Here is a 24105-nt window from a genome sequence, read left to right on the forward strand (position 1 = left end):
GTGGTGGCTCTCTTGAGCAAGGTTGGAAGAAGGGTTAGATTTACGACCCATCCTCCCGAACCTACAGTTCTTTTCCGACGCATCGGACACTGGTTGGGGAGCCCTGCTGGGAAATCAATGGACTTCAGGAGCTTGGTCGGAGAAGGAGAAGTAGTTCCACATAAATGTAAAGGAACTTTTAGCAATTTTTCCTGGGGCTCAGACAGTTTCGGAGCTTAGTAGAAGGTCGGGTAGTGGCAGTGCATTCCGACAACTCTACGGCTCTCTCGTACGTGCGGAAACAGGGGGGGACTATCTTTCTCTCTATACGAAGTAGCCAAGGATCATCTCCTGTGGTCAAACGAAGCGAAGGTTCAGCTAGTCCCGAGATTTGTTCCGGGAAAGAAGAACGTCCTGGCGGACGAGTTAAGTCGTCAACAGCAAGTGTTACCTCTGGAGTGGACGTTGGACAACAAGATTTGTCAGAAACTTTGGCGCCTTTGGGGACGACCGTCCATAGACCTGTTCGCGACATCAAGGAACAACCGTCTTCCTCTCTTTTGTTCTCCAGTTCCAGATCCTCTAGCTTGGTCGGTGGACGCAATGCTGTTGGATTGGTCGGGTCTGGAAGCTTATGCATTCCCTCCGTTCGGTCTAATAAGAGAGGTGCTGAACAAGTTCATGTCGCACAGCAATGTAACACAACGTTAATCGCTCCCTTTTGGCCCAGGAAAGAGTGGTTCCCGGACCTTCTCCAGTTGTTAGTAGACTTCCCCAGACTTCTTCCTCCAGAGAAGTGGCTTCTCAAACAACCTCACTTCAAGAGGTTCCACAAAACTTGTCCGCTCTAGCTCTGACTGTGTTCAGACTGTCCGGAATCTTGTCAGAGCGAAAGGGTTTTCAAGAAGAGCTGCAGAAGCTATCGCTCGTTGTAGGAGAGAGTCTTCTAACAAACTGGAGAATCTTCAGAGAGTGGTGTAGAAGTGCTAAAGTCTCTACTTCTGCGACCTCTTTAACAGAAATAGCAGATTTTCTTCTATTTCTTAGGAACTCTAAGAAACTGGCTCCTTCGACGATCAGAGGATATAGAGCCATGCTCTCTTCGGTTTTTTGACATCGAGGTTTGGATATTTCCTCCAATTCAGATCTGTCGGACCTCATTAGGTCTTTCGAAACCACTAAGCTCCCGCAGGATACAGTGGCTTGGAACTTAGATGTGGTGCTTAAGTTCCTCATGGGGCCACCGTTTGAGCCTTTGAAGTCGGCCTCACTCATGAGCTTGACTAAGAAGGCACTTTTTCTTATTGCACTAGCTTCAGCTAAGCGTGTCGGCGAATTGCACGCTATAGACAAGAGAGTCGGTTTCTCTCAAGGCAATGCTGTATTTTCGGTATCTTTGACCTTTCTAGCCAAAAATGAGAATCCTTCTAATCCTTGGCCGAGGAGTTTTGTGGTAAGGAACTTATCTGATTTGGTTGGACATGAGGAAGAAAGGCTCTTATGTCCAGATCGAATTCGGTTTTTGCGAGTCATTATCTCAAAGAGATAGAAACGGTTTTCGAGAATTGTAAAACGTTAGGTCCGGTGGCGGTTTCTGGCATGGTGTTGGGAGAAACGGCACAGGGGTCATCACCTCTATGCTAACTTTTCACCTTGAATAGGTTGTCGAGTTCAAGGGAAGCTGGGGGTACTGAGTACCTGGGATACTCACCAGTCTGTTAGGTCAGATTTTACAATGGTTGGGTATATGTTTTTAAATCTGGTGTTGGTGACAAATGTTTTGTATGATTGAATTTCTGGTCTTAGCCCAGGGCAAGGGCAATCTTTGTTGTTACTATCCTCCGTCAGTCAGCCTTGACTCGCTTGAACTACGGAAGGATTCCACTCCTGTAGAGGCTAACTTTGGTCAAATTCCAATTCCTCTACAATAGTAAGAAGAGCACCGACCAGAGGCAGTAACAGTCTGCTGTAGCTCTCTTACAAGGTAAGGTACAACAGACACCTTGATGTTTACTGGTATTGTAATAAATGTAATATTTAGAAATACTATGTCCACTGAATCCCACCTTCCCATAAATGTGTAATCAGGCTGTATAATTGTTTCGGTAAGACACTACAATAAAAATGAAATTTTCATTATTAAAATGAAGTTTTATTGTATATTTACCGAACAATTATGATTATACCCACCCTCCTCCCCTTAGGTGGACGGACGGGCAGAAAGAATTGGATTCATCTGGGCAGTTGTACCTGGTTCTCCCGCGAGTGGAGGGAGATGACGTCATCACCACCAGTGTTGGCGACGCCTACGTGCTAAATTTGAATTTAGTATCCTGCCGCTCGTGGAAATCACGGCTGTATAATTGTTCGGTAAGTATACAATAAAACTTCATTTTAATAATGAAAATTTCATTTTTACCTGGTGTATTTCACTAGTTTTATTTATTTTGCTGAACATTGTCCATCCTTCTTATGTTGATTAAGCTTAAATTCTGTCAAATCCTTTTGTGATGACTGAGGCAACTGTTTACTGAGAAGTACTTTAATAACTTCAGATTTCATACTCTAAGTTAATTACCAGAAACTTTCAGTACTTTCCAGGTTTTCCCCATTTGCATTATGTTACAAGTTGTATACTATTTATGCCACTGTAGCAAGTTTTGTTGGTGGTATATTTCCTTGTGGCTTTCATGTTTTCTTCCATTTAACTCAAATGGCATCCCTCCTTTATAAAGAGTAATGAGCAGAGTTTCTACTTCACCACCACAGTTCTCTTCAGGGTCATTCAGACCAATATCAGTGGCACCTGACAATTCCTCCCATTTTTCTTGCAGCAAGTTTTGTAGGTCGACTCACTTTGAAGCTAGAGAGATCATTGGCTGAAGAGGCTTGGCTCTCTCATCATCAGTCTAATCTTGTTTAAAATACATGATCAGCATCACTTTTCAATTTTTTTCTCTTCATGAGTAACACTTTACCATATTTTTATTCTTCTTAATCTGTCCATCAAATCATCCCCATTTTCTTCTGTTCGTCAGAGTTGCTTTTTTCTTTCCATCAGCAGTTGTTATCCAGGCTTCTTTTTTCTGAAGCTTGTACTTCCTTCACTCGCTCTTACGATTCTTGTTCTGCATTTTCGGAGTCTTCACACCTTCCTGGGCAGAACTTGATACCACTCCTGACACCTGTGGTTTATGAAAATAAATCCATTGGTTAAAAATGGCACATGATTTCTAATCGTGTCGTTTGGTTATGAAAAGTTAAAAGCTTTATATCAAAATATAGTGCAAGAGCTCTCTTCAGCTACCAACCAACCAACACACGCCCTACTTCATAACCAGCAGTGCAGTAAGTTCTTGAACATACATTCCTCAGTTTTACAACACACACATTCTATTTAATTTGTTCAGTAAGGTCACCTACATAATTTACGTGCTCACTGCAATTGAAAAATTATCCAAACCACCATCTACACTAACAAAGTTATAGTAACTTACTATCTATAATGGTCTAATAGTATTCAATACTGTATGAAGAGTATGTTTTAATGTCTTATCTGAAGATTTTAAAATAAATTTTAATAGTAGTTTTATTTACCACCCAGAATTTGTTCACAGATTTCCTCATGAACATTTTTCTCATATTACAATGCTAGCAACAACCGCAGATTTTCCCCGAAGTAGGACTCAACATTTGAAATATCTAGCCTTTTGTGTGAACACCATTTGATTTGTAGCATTTAGTAAGTTTGTCAAATTTTTACATGACACTCATTGTTGCTCTTCAGCCACTTCATTAGTTTGCTATGAAAAGCTTTTAGTGAAATTCTTCATGCAGTACACCACTTGATGCACAAACATTTGATGCAATACACCCCTTAATTGAACACTATCAGTCAACAATCTAAAACATTTGAAAAAAAATTTACAGCAAAAATCATCCAGTAGTGTTCGAAAAATAACACCGTACGTTGTGCAGTCTCCTACAGCTTAGACCCAGCTGTGCACATGGGTTTCTGTAGTTTTTAAACAGCTGCCAATTCTATTCTCTGGAAAATTATATTTAACAGTTCAACTCGTCATGGCGAAATGAACACTTTGTTCAGAGACATGTTTATTTTTTATTAAAAAGATAGTACGTATATAAAATATGGTATTTCTATTAGCATTCTATTAGCATTCTATTTAGCACTTCCCTAAATTTATCAAATCTCAACATAACCTGAAATCCATATAGCTGCCATCCTTTCCCCTCTTATAACATAACCTTAACCTTATTTTGATATAAAATCGGTACTAAACCATATTACCCAAAAACACACACCGAGAAATCTCCAAACCTTTCCCCCATGCAATAAAATCAACGTGTTCAATGAAAAGCTCGAAAGCTTGTGTGGTTAACGTAGATATATTAAGAGGGCAAAGATAATATCAATGATAGCTGTGACCCATACCTTAAAACAGGGGTCCCCAACCTGCGGCCCTCAATGATACTCAGTGTGGCCCTCAGAGCAATATAAGGGTAATGCTCTCTCACTCTCTCAATAATAATAATAATAAATAACTAAATTTCATGTATTTTTCCCGTTATGTAATTCTTGAGAGGAAAAGTGATAAAATCAAACTGCTTTTGACACCGAACGCGATTTGAACAAGTATTATACGTCGACGTTTTATGTTTACTTGCGTACAGGAGTGAATCGGATTATCACAGTTCTTTAGTTCAGTGGCTGACTGCTTATCAAAAAGTGTGTTTTTTCCAATTGTGATAAACTTTTGCTTTCTGACATAAGATTTGGTACTGTATCTTTCTTTTTTTTTTAAGCTACTGAACTAAATATATATTGACAGTGTGTTAAGAATATAAAGAAATCCGTAAATAACTATATATCATGTATTTTTTCTGTTTGGTTTCATCACTTTTTCCTCATGAATTACATCTCTGATTTTACACCGAACGCGGTTTGAACATGTATTATACGTCAACGTTTCACGCCAACTTGCGTACAGGAGCAAATTAGATTATCACAGTTCATCTTTAGTGGCTAGCTGCTCATCAAAGAGTGCTTTTTCCAGTTGTGATTAATTTTCGCTTTCTGACATAGGATCTGGTACTGTAATCTATCTGGTACTGTAATCTTTATCTTTCAAGTTACTGAACTAGATATATATTGGCAGTGTGTTTCACAGAAATAATTTTGTAAAGGCCTGGCCTCTCTAGAAAACTGTCTGCAAACACCTTTACCGTATAAATATGTCCCATCCAGAATAGAAAACATTTAGTGTTTCGGCGTATATATGTATATATACACATGTAAAATGTATGTAAATGTTTATATACACACACACATATATATATGTGTATATATAAAATAAATTCATATATGTACATATACCGGTGTAAATACATGCATACACTTATACATATGTATATACATTATTTACCTATACATACTGGTATGTACATATCCATAGATACATATTCATATCTACATATGCTCTTAATATAGCCATTAAATTCCTCTCTTACAGGATTTAAACATGTCATCTAACCCTAGAAAAAGGAAAATAGATGAGGAGGGTCGTGTGTTTAATGAGAGTTGGACTTTTGACTACTTTGTTATTTCACATGCTGACAGTGCATTGTGTCTGAATGTCACGAAAGAGTAAAGACCTTAAAGACATTTAATATCAAGAGACATTTTGAATCACAGCACAAGAATTATTTTTCACTTCAAGGTGATGTGCGCTCAAACAAGATATCTTCTTTGAAAAAATCAGTGTGTGCTCAGCAGAATCTCTTTAAAAGCAAAGCTAGTGAGATCGAATCATGTGTTCGTGCCAGCTACCAGGTTACCAAGTATTTATGTGAAAGGAAAGCCACTTACTGATGGGGAATTTGTTAAAGAGTGCATGATAAAAACGGTCAAAGAAATATGTCCAAAAAAGTTGTTACTCTTTCAAAATGTAAGTTTGTCTGCTTCAACAGTCACAAGGCGTATGGAAGATTTAAGTGGAGAAGTGTTTTCAACATTATCCGAGAAAGCACACAGTTTCCAATATTTTTCTTTAGCTTTAGATGAAAGCAATGATATTTTGGATACAGCACAACTTCTGATTTTTATTAGGTGTTGACAAAAACTTTCAGGTTGTAGAAGATTTGTGCGCTCTTCGAAGTATGAAAGATACTACAACATCAGAAAATCTCTTTTTAGAAGTATATCAGGCGGTAAATAACCTTAATTTAAGTTGGGCCAAGTTAAAAAGTGTAACCACTGATGGAGCAAGAAACATGGTTGGAAGTAAACCAGGGTTGGTCGAGAAAATCTGCAATGAAGTCGCTAATGCTAATGGCACCCCTCCTCTGAAGCTCCATTGCATTATTCATCAGCAGGCACTGTGCAGTAAGGTTCTTAAATTTGAAGATGATATGAACGACGTCGTATCAACTGTGAATTTCATTAGACGTCATGGTTTGAATCATAGACAGTTTCAGACATTTTTATCTGAAATAGATTCAGAGTTAGTGATGTATTGTACCATACTGAAGTGAGGTGGCTCAGCAAAGGAAAAGTTCTCAGGCGTTTTTTTGCACTTCATGAAATTGAAATATTTCTTACTGAAAAAGGAAAGATTCCAGAAGCATTTTCAGATTCAGACTGGGTTTTCTGCTTAGCTTTCTTATCTGATATAACTGATCATTTGAATAATTTGAACTTAAGCTGCAAGGCAATAGAAAATTGGTATCAGATATGTTTACTGAGGTGAAAGCATTTGAAAATAAACTAGATATTTTTATGACAGAGTTCAGTGATGAAAACTTTATAAATTTTCCCTGTTGTAAAGTGTTGCAGAATGAGAAAAGGAATACTTCAACTGCCTCAAAAGAAAAATGTACAAAGGCAATGGAACTTTTAAAAGAAGAATTTGCAAATAGATTTAAGGACTTCCATGATCATAAGCAGGAAATTCAAATGTTTCAAAACCCTTTCACTGTATCACCAGAAGATATTCCAGGAATTTATCAAATGCAAATAATTGATTTGCAAGCCAATGATGCCCTGAAAACCGCGTTTCAAGACAATAGCCTTTTGGAATTTTATTCCAGTCTACCAGAAGAATATTCTGACTTAAAAAAGTTTGCTGTTGGCATGTTTTCAGTAGTACATATATCTGTGAGGAAACATTTTCAAAAATGAAACTAGTAAAATCAAAACTTAGATCTATGCTTACTGATGAGCATCTTCACCAAATTTTGAGACTGTTACAAATGTAGAAATAGATATTACTAAGCTTGCAAATAAGATGCAGCATCAAGTTTCCCATTAAAGATAAGATATATAGAATTTTCAATAACTCATTATTTTCTTGCACAAATTGTAATAAAACATTAGCTACTATTAAGATTTTTTAATTTATAGGAATAATACCTACGTAGCAATAGCTGGTACAAGAGTGTAAGACTCTTAACTTAAACTAAACTCAAAAGATGAATAATATACAAATAAATGTGAACTTTCTCCGATAGTAAGGGTATTTCGAATGATAATGTGGCCCTTTTACGCAAAAAGGTTGGGGACCCCTGCCTTAAAACCTTCCATGTGGATAATACGGCCGATAAGAGATTTATTTCGTGTGAAAGCTACAAACAAGATCTTAACAGAATTTATATAGATTTGTCTCATATAATGCAGAATTAAAATAGGTTTGTCTCATATAATGCAATCTAGATTAGTCTCCATATAAAAAATTACAAAAACTTTATGAACTACGTCAACACTTACAGTAAAATCCATAAAATAAAATAACACGTTTTCTTGTGAGTAAAACTAAAATCTCTCTCAACAGCAATTATGAATACGTAAAAAAACTGAAAACTCCAAGCAGATTTTTTTTTTATATTTCCTATATAGCAGTTTTTTTAGCATTGAACATTTGTCGTCTAAAGTTGTAGGGGAAATTGGGAAAAACAAAACTAAAATATCCGTGGGTAAAAAAATAAAAATTACGTTTATCCCATAAAAGCAAAGGATTATTAAACTTAAAGGAGATTATGAAATCACTCAAGCCAGTGGAGGCAAATGGAAAATAAAGTGAAAAAAAAAGCAGCAGTGAAAAAACATTGATACTGTTTACAGCCGTATGTCTATAACATTCTAAAATTATATCGCACAACAGTAATTGCAATTGCAAAACCGCAATGTTTGAAGATTAAATGACAGCCTGAAAGCAACTTCGGTTAGGGGCTGCTACACCATGATGTACCAATATTTGATAAATTTTTATTGAACACCAATTGTGGTGGGAAACCAAATGCCTTGTCCTGTCCAACAATTAAGAAGTAGTCAGGGACAAATTTTTGATAACCAAGAAAAACTTTTACATGAAAGACAATCTAGTTACTTAGCTTTGACGGACAAGGACTGCAAATCTCCACAGCATAAATGTAGGAAGAAGTGGCCAGACACAGGCTACCAAGCTGCCTTTTATTGAGAGAAAAACTTTGCCTATATAGCCAGCACTTTACTTTATATGGAAAGGCGTAAAACATTAATAAATTATCTTTTATAATGAGATTTACGGCTAGGGATTAAATATATTTAATTTGGCCAATCAGACTAAAAAAGAAAAATGTGTCTGTACTTTACAAAATTGTAAAAGCAAGTGAAAAAGAACGGGAAATTAATGAAAGTGCAAGAGGGTACAAGTAAAAATGACAAGACATATTCCAAGGAAAAGGCTCCAGCCATAAATAAATAAATAAGCCTTTCAGCAAGTAATGAGCAAAGTTCTTGAAAGCTTTTTATTGGAGTTCAATACTTAGTGATGAATAAGACCGAAATGCAACAAAAGTGGATGAAATTTTTTTCCGACAATTTCAGATGTAACTTCATGATACACACAAATAACCACAATTTAAGTTTAGTTCCTCGCCAACAATGGAAGACTTAAGGACTTTTGAGAAGATTTTAATGAAAGAATGCCGTTGGAAAATTATGGTTTAATGGAAGCTGAGTGACAAAGGTGTACTAAATACAGAAAGTACTAAATACAGAAAAAGACTACGGATTATAAACAAAGATAAAATATTTGGAAAATTTATACCACTAACATATTAAGGCAAAAATAATGAGAATTTATACCAAGCTTTTAATAAAATCCAAAGCAACTATACAACAACAGTAACTCGGACACCTATAAAAGTTCACTAGAAGTCCAGCAACATTATTCATAGTCACTATGACGGGCAGCCAATACCCTAGGCTAGTCATGAAAAATTTATCGGAAGAAACTTAAGGCTTAGAAATCGCCATAAGGATAACCTTGAAAATTATACACACCTGACTTTTTTTTCGTTGAGACTTTACCAACATTTTCCCATTCATGAGCCTGGATCACTTGATGCGCTTGCCTTGTAATTTCAGTAGGCTAGCCAACGGAAAACGCAGTCGAATCATTGACGAAGTGCAGACAACAAAGGAAGCTCCACCCTACTTCCCCATACAGGTAGACGATAGTCACCTGAAAAAATATATACATTATTTTAAGGCACTTAATTGCATTTTCCCAGCATTGTAAAATTTCATTTAACTTTTCTCTCTTTCAGCTTGTCAAGTAAAACCTAATTTTAATGATCAAAACGCTCCAGGTACCAGGTATTTCCAAGTTCTTGAAAAACTATTTTAGAGAAACCATTAATCATTCAAATTCACCACCACGTAAAGGCACCATCCAACCTGACTGAGAAAAATAATATGACAATTTATGTACACTGACGATTTGTTTTGTTTGGCATAAAGTAATTTACAAGCAAAATTACATACGCATTTAATTCAAAAGTTCCTTTTCCCCGAAGCTAAAGTAAAATCACAAGTCGGGTAGTTTCAATAGTGCTTTCCATGTAATTGCATATTCAGTTTATTCCTATCTCCAATATTAGCCAATCATTATTATCCATTAATGTTTTATCAGAGAAAATTATACTCACGAAGATTATTACTGATTTCAGATTTACCTGATCTAATGGAAATAAATTTAACGGGAACGACAAAATTTGGGAGGACGTCACTATCCGGAGGTTTTATGCAATATTAAAATTGTAGCCTTGAGAACAAATATTAAAACTAGAGTATTTCCTAGAAAATTTCTTACAAACACCATTGTGTAAAACCGCTTGTCACTCAGTTTTTTTTGATTGAGGGTTCATATTAATCTGCATAAAGTACAATAAAATAAAGATTTTCGGCACAAGGCCAAACGCTCGGTCCTATGAGGTCATTCAACGCTGAAAAGGAAATTGACATCAAGAAAGTTTGGGAGGTGTTAAGTGTTACAGGAGGGGAACCTCGCAGTGCCACTATGAAACAATTGTTTGGGTGTTAAGTGACTTAAAGAAAGAAAAAGAATATGAACGGAGGTACAGTGAAAGAAATTAATGATTGCAGCTAGGGGCCGAAAGGAGGCTGCAAAGACCCTTAAGTAGCTGCGTACAGTGCACCACGTGAGTTGCACCGAGAGCACTACACCCCCCTACGAAGAGGCCCACATTTAGCAAAATGTACAACAAGGTATATATCAAGAGGGTTAACTGTGATATTGTGGACTTCTGGTCTGCGCAAACAATCGAGACTTGTTAACTACCAGTAACATAAGCAGAAATACACATTTAAAAGCTTCGTTTTGCATTTCACAGACGAGAGAGAGAGAGAGACTCTCCTTAAAAGTCTATCTTCAAATACCTGTTATCTGTAATTTCAAAATATGGGTACTTAAGAAATATACACGAAAGGAGTCGTGCGATGACACATTAGCATGAAACCAGAGTTGGATAACCTCTTTCAAGACTAACTGCCTGATTGCATCGATTTTGTCAAATATCGGTTTCGAAGACTTGACAAGACTTGACAAATGCTATTTTCATTCAATAATTAAGTGAAATATTGATGCGATCAATATATATTGCTAATCCTTAATCTATGAGCGAGATACACACCGATAACAGCTATGCAGTACATTTGTTTGACTAATATCAGATTCTCACTTGAGACTTCACTGAAAATCTCGGTAAGTCTTTAGCTACCGGAAGAACTTCATACACATCAGAACCTTTAATGTGCACAGCAACCTATTGCACGAAAAGTCCACTATGAAGAAATAACACGTGCTCAGTAATGCAAATGGGGCCAGGGGTAAGCCTACCAATGGCGCCTTCACATCAGGGACGAGCAAACAGAATGCAGAGGGAATTTCAGTGTGGCACCAGGCCCCAATGGGCAATTTTGTCAATAAGGTCTATTTCGTTTTAGTTTTGATGCCACATGATCTACCCTGCACATTGGTCATTATACGAATGTATATTTCAGTTACTAGTGATACACATTTCATAAAAAACAGGGATACACATTTCATAAAAAACTGGTATATATATATATATATATATATATATATATATATATATATATATATATATATAATATTATATATATATATTATATATATATATATAATATATATATATATATATATATATATATATATATATATATATATATATATATATATATATATATATATATATATATATATATATATATATATATATATATATATATATATATAATATATATATATATTATATATATATATATATAATATATATATATATATATATATATATATATATATATATATATGAACTACTGTTAGGCACAGACAGGAAGTAATCAGTGGTGCTATTAAATTCAAACACTGCAAGATTTTACCCAGTTAATTATAAGTTAACAGCAGTTACATGCATGATATTACTTAATATTTCCCTGGCTTTATATATGTTAGGGATCGTCCTTCTGAAGCAATCCATAACTCCAAGGTAAAAAAATTTTTGTTACAACATTTTTCAGCTTGCATTATGTTTTGTATCTTTATAAAATATATTTAAAATCAAATCCGGTAACACATTTTTATGTAAGTGCATGATTCCCAAAGGGAAAAGCTGTTTTACTTTATACTTACAATATGGGAGAAGTGTTGAATCAAGACAGCAAAAATTCCTGGATACACGTTTGAAAATCCTTTTACAAATATATTTTACTGGAGAGGCACTTACGCCATACATAACTTACATAAAGCCCGGTAATAAATACGGCCACTAACATTCCAACTGACCTATAACATTCATTGGCAAAAAAATTAATTTATGCTTTAAATTCTCGTCTGACAAATGACCGGGAACTTACACCATGCAACATCCACGACCCAAAATGACGTTGATCGCGGACATTTTCATGAACTATTAAACAAAACTGATTTTGATAAGTACAGCACTTCAACCCACGTCCTCTTCCCTTGAAGGTTTCAAATCTACCGAATTCAGACTTTCGACCAACTGGTGATCTGCTTTTAGACCAACAGGTTATCCGCTTTAACTATATAGCATTTCTTGCTCTACGATTAAAATGTACCTTTGTTGGTTACTGAACATGCGCCGCTTTAACTGTATCGTTACCATAGCACAACGTAGAAATGAAATAGAACTATTTAGTTTTTTTTTTTTTTTTTTTGTGTTAGAAAGTAATTTATCAATACGGGTTCCCTATTCCCTAAAGGTGGCAGACTTTAAACAAAATCTTGTCATACGTAGGTAATTGAGTAGTATTGCAGTTTATTATGAGCCGTATCCGGCCGTACTTCGTACGTCTAAACTAATCCCACCAGAATGTCCCGTAAAATAATCATATTTAACTAAACTACTCCTACTAGCTATACCATTAGCAAACAATTGTTGTAACGAACTTTCGTATAAATTGTAATCAAAACCTATCTAAAGGAACAACTACCAGCTACCAAAAGGAGGCCAGTTATATTATCAGTCTATCAATACTATGAAAAGTATGTATAAACATAACTAATCTTAAAAAGGAGCAGTACAAAAAGAAGGAGTCCATCAATTTAGGCTGTAAAGCCAAGCTCTGCGCACTTTCAGCTAGCTATTCAGCGCTTAAGAGTGAAGAGTTGGAGTGGTAATGTATATCTTAGTTTTACCAGACCACTGAGCTGATTAACAGCTCTTCTACGGCTGCCCCGAAGGATTAGATATTTTTACGTGGCTGGGAAACAATTGGTTACCTAGCAACGGGACCTACAGCTTATTGTGGGATCCAAACCACATTACATCGAGAAATCAATTTCTATCATTAGAAATAAATTCCTCTGGTTCCGCGTTGGCCGAGCAGAGAATCTAATTTCGGACCACCGGATTGGTAGCCGAGCGCGAAGTCCACTCGGCCAACGGGGAACGAATTGGAGGGGTAAAAAAAAACAAAAAAAACACACACACACAAGGTAAAGGAAATATCTAAAAAGTGGGCGCATACAGGAGCCGAAGGGACATTACGAGTCTCCCTGGCAGTATACGGTTTAAACCACCAAAATTATCCAGAAAAAACTACTAATGACACTCCTTTCCATTCACTTCGATTACCTGTGTGTTTTAAACTATCAATGCACTGGACATCTTTGAGAGCTTAATCAAGAAATTAAATTCATCCCCAAAATCACTAATTCATCTTACAGCAAATATAGCAACATTTTCTCTTTAGTGGGTTTGACGTCTACTCACCCATTCTCTCTCACACGAACACGTGCACGCACGTACACATACAGGAAAAAAGTTCTGGCAAAGACACCCACGTACCATTTCTATGGTCAAACATTTAAGACAATTTTCAGCTAATGCTGTGAAGGAAAATATCAGGTAAAGAAATCAGTTTAATTTCATATGAATTTTTACTTTTTTTCCGGTTTAAATATCTTACCACTCTTAAATTTCACGACGTACACTAAACACTAGGAATATAAAAGCCACCATATAGAGAATGGGAGGCTGAATCTAATGCCCTTATGTTTTTCCGAAAAGATTCTAACCAAAATAATTCCATTTACTCTTCCTCTGCATTTTACTCCGTGTTCAAAAGGTCATTCTTAACATAGACCACTTCTGGCTGACTACTAAAGGTGCGTTCACAAGGTCGAACAATGTCCGACGGACAAACATTATTACCAATTAACAATTGTCTGCCGGTCTTTGCCTATTGAGCAGAGTAAAAACAGTGGTATACAACATCATCTGGTATCACTGTTTGTTGCCAGATCTACTTCCATCGTTTCAACGCTTATAACGTCATCCTGGTTCGCCTATGATATGGTAACAATGTTTGTCCGTCTGACATTGTTCGACCGTGTGAACGCACCTTAATACAAAGCAAGAAAATATTCATTTTGACCTACATTGCAGGGAACAGCAGTCTCTCTTGAAATATTCACAAGACCATCTCTGGCTGCAGCAAGGTACAATGCCACATGAAGAATGGCACAGTAAAAATAGCACAGGTAAAATTGGCATGAGCGAAAAACTGAGAAAAATGCCATAACTAGGACAGCAATTTTGAGTATGTTTAAAACATGATTTAAAGGAGCAAGCTAAAAATTAATTACCTGACGTAGTTTCTATGTAAAGTACATATATACAAGACTGAGAACTGATAGTAGTGTATCCTTTACGGGCTAAAGACATCACACACCAAAGTCATTAATACATTTCTACATTCCTTTGCTCAAAGTGACTGTGTCAACCAGTCATACTTGTCTTTTTTCATAAAGCTCAAATTTCCCTTTCCATACGTCATTATTTGCTTCTTAAGTAATTCTAATAAAATATGGAGTCGACTAACCATTGAGATTTCGAAATACATGGTTGGTCCGTTCAGGTGACTACAGTTTACATAATGTTTATTACAACACTGAGCTAAGAGTAGAGCACATCTCAACTTACGCAACGTTACAATTAAACAGTATAAATTGACTTCGAAACGACCCGTGTGTTGTACCAAATGCTATAATGGACAAACAAATTTTAATTCTCAAGACAACTAATAACTTAGATCTTAACTTACAGTAAAAAACGAGAATCACTGCAAATGGTCCCGAATATGAAACTAAACCAGGCGCCAATAAGTTATCTAAACAAAGTACATCCATTAAAAAATTAAATTTGGTGCCATAGTAGTCAGTAAATAAAACACTCATGGCTCTCAACACATCTGGTACATATTTTCCACCACCTTAAAATCATTCAAGGTTATGCAAGGCATTACACGAATGAAACCGAACGAAACTTGGTAATTCTAAGCCCGCATTCCGCGGTACAATAGACTATGGCAATTGACGTTTACCTATGTTATTTTACCTGCTGAACAAGAATTTAAAGTAATATTCATTCGGTCGACTGTAATCAAACCGTAATTTACCTCTGAAGACGGTAAATCTAAAGGAGAGCTCCGTCTCTTGTTTGCAGAAGAATATATATTTTTCCGATGTATTTTTTATTGATTATGCTTAAACTGATCATTAATATTGGTGGCATCAAGCAATTACACCCTTGTTCACATCTAACAATCTTGGGGGACCCCAGTGGGAACCGGGGTTTTTGGGTGGGGGGGAGCAGGAAAAAAGTGATTTCCAGGGCACTACCTAACTAAACAAACCACCTAACCTAACCTAGAGCGCCGTACCCCTACCTAGGCCTAGCGGGGGGGCGAACCCCCCTTAAGGGCACTACCTTCCCTGCACACTTCATGACAATTGCGAAAAATTTGAGCGGCCATTAGGCTAACAGACAATACTCCAGCATATTTGACAATAATCACATATTTCATACGATAATAATATATACAGGAAATAGCTTACCTTACATAGGTTTTATCGCACCGAAAGGCTTTTTTTGTTGAAGTCAAGAAGGCACTTTTCCTTACAAGTCGGGCAAATATGTTCACTCTTGATTAAACTGATTTTTGGCAAAAGTTACGAGCCTTTCTATAGGCCCATAATAGCTTGTGAAATCTCGATAATTCACGTAATTTTCACACACTATAGGGAAAGTTTCCTGGGGAACAAAATCGGAGCGTGTAGACGGTCGTGCTAATTCACTCATGGGGTTAGTGCAACTAACGCTTAATTGGAGAAAATAGGTGTATTTGCCAAACAAATTTAAGACTTGGTAACACTATATATTGTCATTGGCTGAAAACACTATGCTTTCTTTTGTTTCAGAGAAAACTGAAACGTGCTTGTTTGCGATTGGATATTGTCTATAATGATGTCACTTTCAGGGTGGAGTTTTTTCGTGACGTCATTCGGAAGGTGTGGTTTCAGCATTACAATTCGAGACTGCGCTGCACACAAACTAACGAACAGGAGCTCATTAAAATAGGTGATACGACAGAGACAACAACATGAAGGAATTTGTTTTTTCTGTAGGTACAAATGTTCAAAGGTAAATTACCCGTTAATTACAGCCGGCGGAAAAAATATCTTAAATTCTTGTTCAGGCGGTAAAACTGTATAGAAAAACGTTAACTGGCATAGTCTAGTTCACCGCGGAATAAGGGCTTAGATCTACCAGTCCGGGTTTAATTACTCTATACCATGGGCATTACTTTAGGGAGGGCACGCACTTGCCTCCTTAAGACACTAATCCCCCCAGACTTGGTTTGCCCCCGAGCCTTTAAAAAAAATAACATTCACTCCCAAGGTGAATTTAATATGGCTTCAAAATAGGCACAAATAAAAAAAATTGGAGATTGGGGGTGTTTCCAGCGACCCCCCCTGCCCCCACGTGCTAAGGCTCGCTTCGACCGCCACCCCACCCATGCCTGAAGTTCTAAACAGAGAAATAAACTATTTTTGCACATTTTTGACAACTACATAACTAACGCACATCTAAGCAATACCACGTTAAAAAGTAATCAACAAAATTTCAACGAATGGTTTCCACGAAAAATGCAGGATTCACGCAATGTAACTGTCGCATCATTTTGATAGTACCATTGACTGCTAAAAAGGAAAAATGCTTGAAATCAAAGGACTGTACCAAGTATTTCCCTTTACTCCATGTAACCAGAGACACCAAGGCAGCCAATAAAAATAAAATAGGACATTCAAAACACTTTGCATGAAATCCCTATTAAAAAAAACGCACACTTGCAATTTTCATACAAATTATCTCATCACCACAACTTCCTAGTACCGAACGGTGCAGTGTCCGCTAACGAACTGAAAGTGGACTACACCAATCTCTGAAGATACAAGGCTCTGGAATATACGGAAATGATACTCCCGCGGAGTGACGTGTACTTTAGCGTCATTGAGAAAGCTACTCAGCGCCATCTGTTGCATAATAGTTTATTTAATCGCTGAACGCTATGTTTATCTATAAATTTGGAATTATAGTTTGTACAACACGCGAATATGTACCTGAGTCTACACATAAAGAACACCGAGTTTCTGTTTATCGCCTTTTAAAATTATACATGAATAGTCCAAATAATTTTATTACTAGCTCACGCAGTGTTTTTGATAATTACATGTTTTTTTTTTTTCATGACACTGTCATGCATTAGTTTGATAATGCTAGGCAACGTTCTATGGCAGCAACGCAAGGATAATTAAGTCAACAGTTTAGCGCACATTTTAGAAAGATGAAATTATTATTATTATTATTATTTATTTATTTTTTTTTTTTTTGCTCTATCACAGTCCTCCAATTCGACTGGGTGGTATTTATAGTGTGGGGTTCCGGGTTGCATCCTGCCTCCTTAGGAGTCCATCACTTTTCTTACTATGTGTGCCGTTTCTAGGATCACACTCTTCTGCATGAGTCCTGGAACCACTTCAGCCTCTAGTTTTTCTAGATTCCTTTTCAGGGATCTTGGGATCGTGCCTAGTGCTCCTATGATTATGGGTACGATTTCCACTGGCATATCCCATATCCTTCTTATTTCTATTTTCAGATCTTGATACTTATCCATTTTTTCCCTCTCTTTCTCTTCAACTCTGGTGTCCCATGGTATTGCGACATCAATGAGTGATACTTTCTTATTGACTTAGTCAATCAACATCACGTCTGGTCTGTTTGCACGTATCACCCTATCCGTTCTGATACCATAGTCCCAGAGGATCTTTGCGTGATCGTTTTCTATCACTCCCTCAGGTTGGTGCTCGTACCACTTATTACTGCAAGGTAGCTGATGTTTCTTGCACAGGCTCCAGTGGAGGGCTTTTGCCACTGAATCATGCCTCTTTTGTACTGGTTCTGTGCAAGGGCCGGGACATTCACTTGCTATGTGGTTTATTGGTTTCATTTTTCATATTGCACTTCCTACATATAGGAGAGATGTTATTTCCGTCTATCGTTCTTTGAACATATCTGGTTCTTAGGGCCTGATCTTGTAGCGCTGTTATCATTCCTTCAGTTTCTTTCTTGAGCTCTCCCCTCTGTAGCCATTGCCATGTGTCATCGCTGGCTAGTTCTTTAGTCTGTCTCATGTATTGTCCGTGTATTGGTTTGTTGTGCCAGTCCTCTGTTCTGTTTGTCATTCTCCTGTCTCAGTATATTTCTGGGTCTTCATCTACTTTTATTAGTCCTTCTTCCCATGCACTCTTTAGCCACTCGTCTTCACTGGTTTTCAGATATTGCCCCAGTGCTCTGTTCTCGATGTTGACGCAGTCCTCTATACTTAGTAGTCCTCTCCCTCCTTCCTTTCCTGTTATGTATAGTCTGTCCGTATTTGCTCTTGGGTTGTAGTGCTTTGTGTATTGTCATATGTTTCCTGGTTTTCTGATCTATGCTGCGGAGTTCTGCCTTCGTCCATTCCACTATTCCTGCGCTGTATCTGATTACTGGCACTGCCCATGTGTTTATGGCTTTTATCATATTTCCACCGTTGAGTTTTGACTTGAGTATTGCCTTGAGTCTCTGCATATATTCTTTCCTGATCGTGTCCTTCATCTCTTGGTGTTTTATATCCCCTCCTTCCATTATTCCCAGGTATTTGTATATTGCCTCATCTATGTGTTTGATGTTGCTCCCATCTGGTAGCTTTATCCCTTCAGTTCTCGTTACTTTGCCTTTTTGTATGTTGACTAAGGCGCATTTTTCTATTCCAAACTCCATCCTGATGTCCCCAGATACAATCCTTACAGTCTGGATTAGGGTATCTATTTCCTTGATGCTCTTACCATACAGCTTGATGTCGTCCATGAACATCAAATGGTTGATTCTGTTGCCTCTTTTCTTGATTTGGTACCCGGCATCCATCTTCTGCAGTACTTTTGTCATGGGAATCATGGCTACTACGAAGAGTAGTGGGGACAGTGAGTCGCCCTGGAAGATCCCTCTCCTGATATTAACCTCTGCTAGTCTTATTCCAGAGCTTGTAAGTATTGTATTCCAGTTGCGCATTGTATTTTTGAGGAAGCTGATGGGGTTTTCCTCTGCCCCATATATTTTCAGGCATTCTATTAGCCATGTGTGTGGTATCATGTCGAAGGCTTTCTTTATATGTCTATCCATGCCATGCTTAGGTTGGTTTCCTTCTCCTACTGTTTTTCTTTTCTTGCCATTTTGTCCTATCAGGAGCTGGTCTTTTGTGCCCCTACACTTCCTTCTGCAGCCTTTCTGTTGGTTGGGGATGGTGTTTTTGTCCTCTAGGTAGTTGTATAGCCTTTCACTGATGATACCTGTTAGTAACTCCCACATTATTGGTAGGCAGGTGATAGGCCTGTAGTTACTGGCTATATTTCCCTTACTCTTGTCTTTTTGTACTAAGGATGTTCTTCCTGTGGTCATCTATTTGGGTGCATGGTGATTTGAGATACAATGCTGGAGTTGTTCTGCTATTCGTGGGTGTAGGGCCTTGAAGTTTTTGAGCCAGTATCCATGGACTTCATCGGGACCTTGGGCTTTCCAGTTTGGCATTTCTTTAGTTGGTGTCTGACTGTGTCTGTCGTGATCTCTGTGAATCTTTGTTTTATTCTCCCTGTTTCTTCTTCCTTGACTTCCTGGAGCCATGTTGCATGTTTGTTGTGTGATACCGGATTGCTCCATATGTTTTCCCAGCCAGAGTCTCTTACTTGGTTCGGCTTCAGGAATTTCTTGGTGGTTGTCTTCCCCTCTTAGTTGGCTGTATAGTCTTTTCTGGTTGGTTCCGAATAGTTTGTTCTGTTGATATCCCTTATTCCTGTTCATGTACCATTGGATCTTATGTGCTTTGGCCTTAAGCCTCTGTTTTACATCTTCTATTGTGTTGTTTAGTCCCCTCTCTTGTACTTTGTATTTCTCGTTGAGTTCCTCCCTTGTTTTCTTGCTTCTTAGCCTTTTTTCTGCCATCTCTTTCAGTTTACTCAAGTCAGATCTCATCTCCATGATTTGCTTTTCCAGGCGCCTTTTCCAAGGAGGTTGCTGTTTTGGTTTCTGTTGGGTTGGTTGTGCTGGTGGTGTTGGTATTATTATTATTATTATTATTATTATTATTATTATTATTATTATTATTATTATTATTTCAAAGGCTAGGAGACAAACCAAGTCTTGGGGGAAGGGGGATCAGTGTCTTGAGGGAGGCAAATATGACGCCTCCCCCCACCCCCAACCCCACACCAAATGACCCCCCTCTCCTGGTTTTATAAACATCTGCAGTTGTCAACAATGCAATGTCTCATCTTCATGTATATATACTCGTATAATCGTATATACCGATATATAGAGTATATATTTACACACACACACCCACACACAATATATATATATATATATATATATATATATATAAACTAAAGACTTACATGAACGATTTCAGTCGTCACTGTATCGAATTTTTTTTATTTTTTACCTTTCCACAAGCTATTTACAGCCTAATTAACGCTCACCAATAAAGCATTATCGAACTGCAAATATAATCTGGCCGAATCAGCGCAATTATTAACCCATACGAGAGTGCCTATTGGCAATAAGCTTTTGCCGTTATCAAAGGTATATAACAAACTATTGTTACGAGTCAATCGTTTAACGTAATGGGCTGCCTGCCATCAAACAGGACAAAGTACTAAAACAGCGATATAATTAAATCTAAGGAATGCAACGCTTAATTACATGTGACCAGATCATTTAGGTGAATAATTATCCAATATGAACGCACATTCACATGAAGCAAGCCAAAATGACCACTAATTTCACAAACAGGCTTCAGTAAAATTGGAAAATAGAAAATGGAAACTTGAAGGCGAACTAATAAAGATCTGCACCCATAAATAACTGTCATATACTCTTCTGTCAACAATATACAGCAACATGGACATGAGTGAACTAATTTTCTTAGTTTTCATACAGACTGACTTAACGAAGTAAGCGGAAGAAAGCCATCAAGAAATGAAGATGGATGATTATAGGAATTAGGAAAACTCTCTCTCTCTCTCTCTCTCTCTCTCTCTCTCTCTCTCTCTCTCTCTCTCTCTCAAGAATGTGAGTGACATGACAGATTTGAAACTGTATATCTCACATTTTTGTTAATTACTCAACTTGATGCATAATTGTGGTCTTGGGTCTGTGATAAGTACAAACAACTTTACACATATGCACATCCACGTGTATGTGTATATTTGTATGTATACATACATATATGTATTATATATATATATATATATATATATATATATGTATATATATATAATGTATGTATGTATGTATTCATACAAATGTGTATATATATATATATATATATATATATATATTATATATATATATATATATATATGAATAACTTGATCACGAAGTATATAAAACGTGATGCTATGTATAAATAAAGGTTTTTTGCCACGAAGGTCATTTTTTTCCTTCGTGGCAAAAAACCTTTATATATATATATATATATATATATATATATATATATATATATATATATATATATATTATAGTATGTATGTATGTGTGTACATACATACATACATACACATACATACATACATACATACATACATGTATGTATGTATGTATGTTTACGAGTGGGGTTTTTTTGTGTGTCTGTGATTATTTGCGTGACCATCATAGCTAACAGAAGGAAAGGTCCATTGCATTTGCAATACAGACAAGATAAAAAAAGCGTCACACACACGACTCGTTAAATATAATATTGATTACCTTGTACTGACAAGTTCTTTGACTCCAGAACACATCAAGTTTAAATTACTGTTAGTTATAAATGACAGACCTGATGCTATTTATCTTTAATGAAAAGCATTTCCTACTTCTGGAATATTGTATTCCGTAACAACTTTATATTCTGAGAGCCATTTGCTTAGACTGGTATCAGAATGTGCATTGGGCTAATATTAAATATACAAGCGTATAAATATAAGTAAAGTAAAGAGTATTAAGTTACATATATCTATTTACAATAAAATATTTTTAATGTTATTTTCCATTAAGAAATTACATACAGCTCACAAGGCTCAATGTACACAGACACATAACCTATGTAAACAGTATCAACATATACAAACTATGATGACTGTTTACGTTATATTTTTGTTCTACATTTCTCTACAATAAAAAATAAAAATGGAAACGATGAAAAACGTTTTCTCATTTTCCTTTCATACGTTTATGTGTTTTCTAAACCCAAAGATGTTTACAGACCAGCTTGAAAAGAGAAAAGCAAACCTTTCAATTTGGGAGATTCGTCCGATCAGTAGACTTTTCGTGCAACCCCGCCAAACACCCCCCTGCCTCCCCCCCTCCCAAATCCCCCGTTATATAAAATGAGGCAAAAATCGTCCCTTTTTTGGGACAGGAAAGTATTGAAGAACTTAATAGGATTTGGCCCAAAACTTCTCTTCCTCATCCCTTACTTAAACGGGGCTTTTGATGGCAGAACATTTAGGAAGCAGTTGGATTTATAATTTCCGATTTTATTTTCGGCTGGATACCCAATACAGATAAAAAAAAACGTTGTTCATGGATACGTTGCTTACTGGTGGTCTTTATGGCAAGCCACGTAAAAGACAGCATTACTATTCATTTATTTATTAATTATCTATTTATTTACTTATTTATCTTAGGGGGTGATTTTCGATTACAACTTTCAAACTAACCACATGTATGCAAACACTCAAGTCAAAATCATAATTCAAGAAACTTTTGGATTAGGCTCATGAAGACGCTCCAAAAATTTACTTCGAATTTTGAAGGCAGCAAAAATCAAACACCTAAACACATCAAGGAAAGTCCTCGGATTCATTCTCCTCATTTGATAAAAAAAAAGCACAACAACGTTATTCAGAGCTTTTTATTATTGGAAAATCTCTCAACTCGCATGATCCCTTATGATAGCCGAATATAAACCGCTTCCACATTGGTTTTCAGTATGTATTTACTGCCCTAAACTTATACCATGAAAATATTTTCGCTCAATTTGGTATCAGTCATCTTTCATACCCTTTAAAGTTACTACGTAGTTACTGGGAAGTAAAAAAAATACTTCGAAATTATATTATATATATATATATATATATATATATATATATATATTATATATATATATATATATATATGTAAGTAAGGCCTGGGGTTTTTGATTGATAATATATTGTCCATGTGTTCTCTGTGACCTATGGAATGTAGAGAACAGTCTTCTACAATGAGGGAGGCATTCCGTCTTCCTACAGCTTCCAACAGTCTACTGTCTGTGCAGCTAGTTGCAGACAAGCAAAGAGGGATATTCAAGAAATGCAGAAAAAATGAGAGAAAAATTCTAGTGTTATTGGGAGATAAAGCGTGATAAGACTTTATTTTATAATGCCAGAGACGTGCAGTTATTACGTATATTTTATTTTAAGCCGGCCAGTGTGTTTTGTATTATATAAGCAATTTTGCTAGGCGGGGGCTAGCATGGGGTGGCCGAGCTATGTAAGGCCTGGGGTTTTTGATTGATAATATATTGTCCATGTGTTCTCTGTGACCTATGGAATGTGGAGAACAGTGCAGGAGCGGCGACCCGAGAGTAGCTGAACAATGAGTTTCTAGGGATGGCGTGAGATAAAAATGCTTAGTTCGACAAGTCAATGTACGACAGTTTTATGAACTCTTCTCAAAGTGCCTTTGTGAAACTGGATGCAACTAGTGTTGCGAGGCGCTAACGAACAGTGTGTTCGTATGTGCGTGTGCGCCTCTTCCCTTTAATAGTTTCATATGCAAGTCTATGGGAGGATTTTGATAGAGGATCTTGGAGACAAAGGCAAG

The 24105-nt window shown here is 36.7% G+C and overlaps 1 long non-coding RNA gene across 2 annotated transcripts; it reads right to left on the minus strand.

The window, feature by feature from the left end:
- Positions 1-2665: 2665 nt before the first annotated feature.
- On the minus strand, positions 2666-17100 carry LOC135207667 (uncharacterized). 2 transcript variants are annotated; one of them, XR_010313030.1, is made up of 3 exons: positions 17031-17100; positions 9320-9500; positions 2666-3164 (listed from the first exon to the last, which is right to left on the minus strand). It is a non-coding gene; the product is annotated as an uncharacterized LOC135207667 (long non-coding RNA). The 2 variants fall into 2 exon arrangements; XR_010313029.1 differs by having other exon boundaries at positions 17016-17083.
- Between the last annotated feature and the right edge of the window lie 7005 nt (positions 17101-24105).

Source organism: Macrobrachium nipponense, chromosome 34 (assembly GCF_015104395.2).
Source record: "Macrobrachium nipponense isolate FS-2020 chromosome 34, ASM1510439v2, whole genome shotgun sequence".
Taxonomy (NCBI): Eukaryota; Metazoa; Arthropoda; class Malacostraca; order Decapoda; family Palaemonidae; genus Macrobrachium; species Macrobrachium nipponense.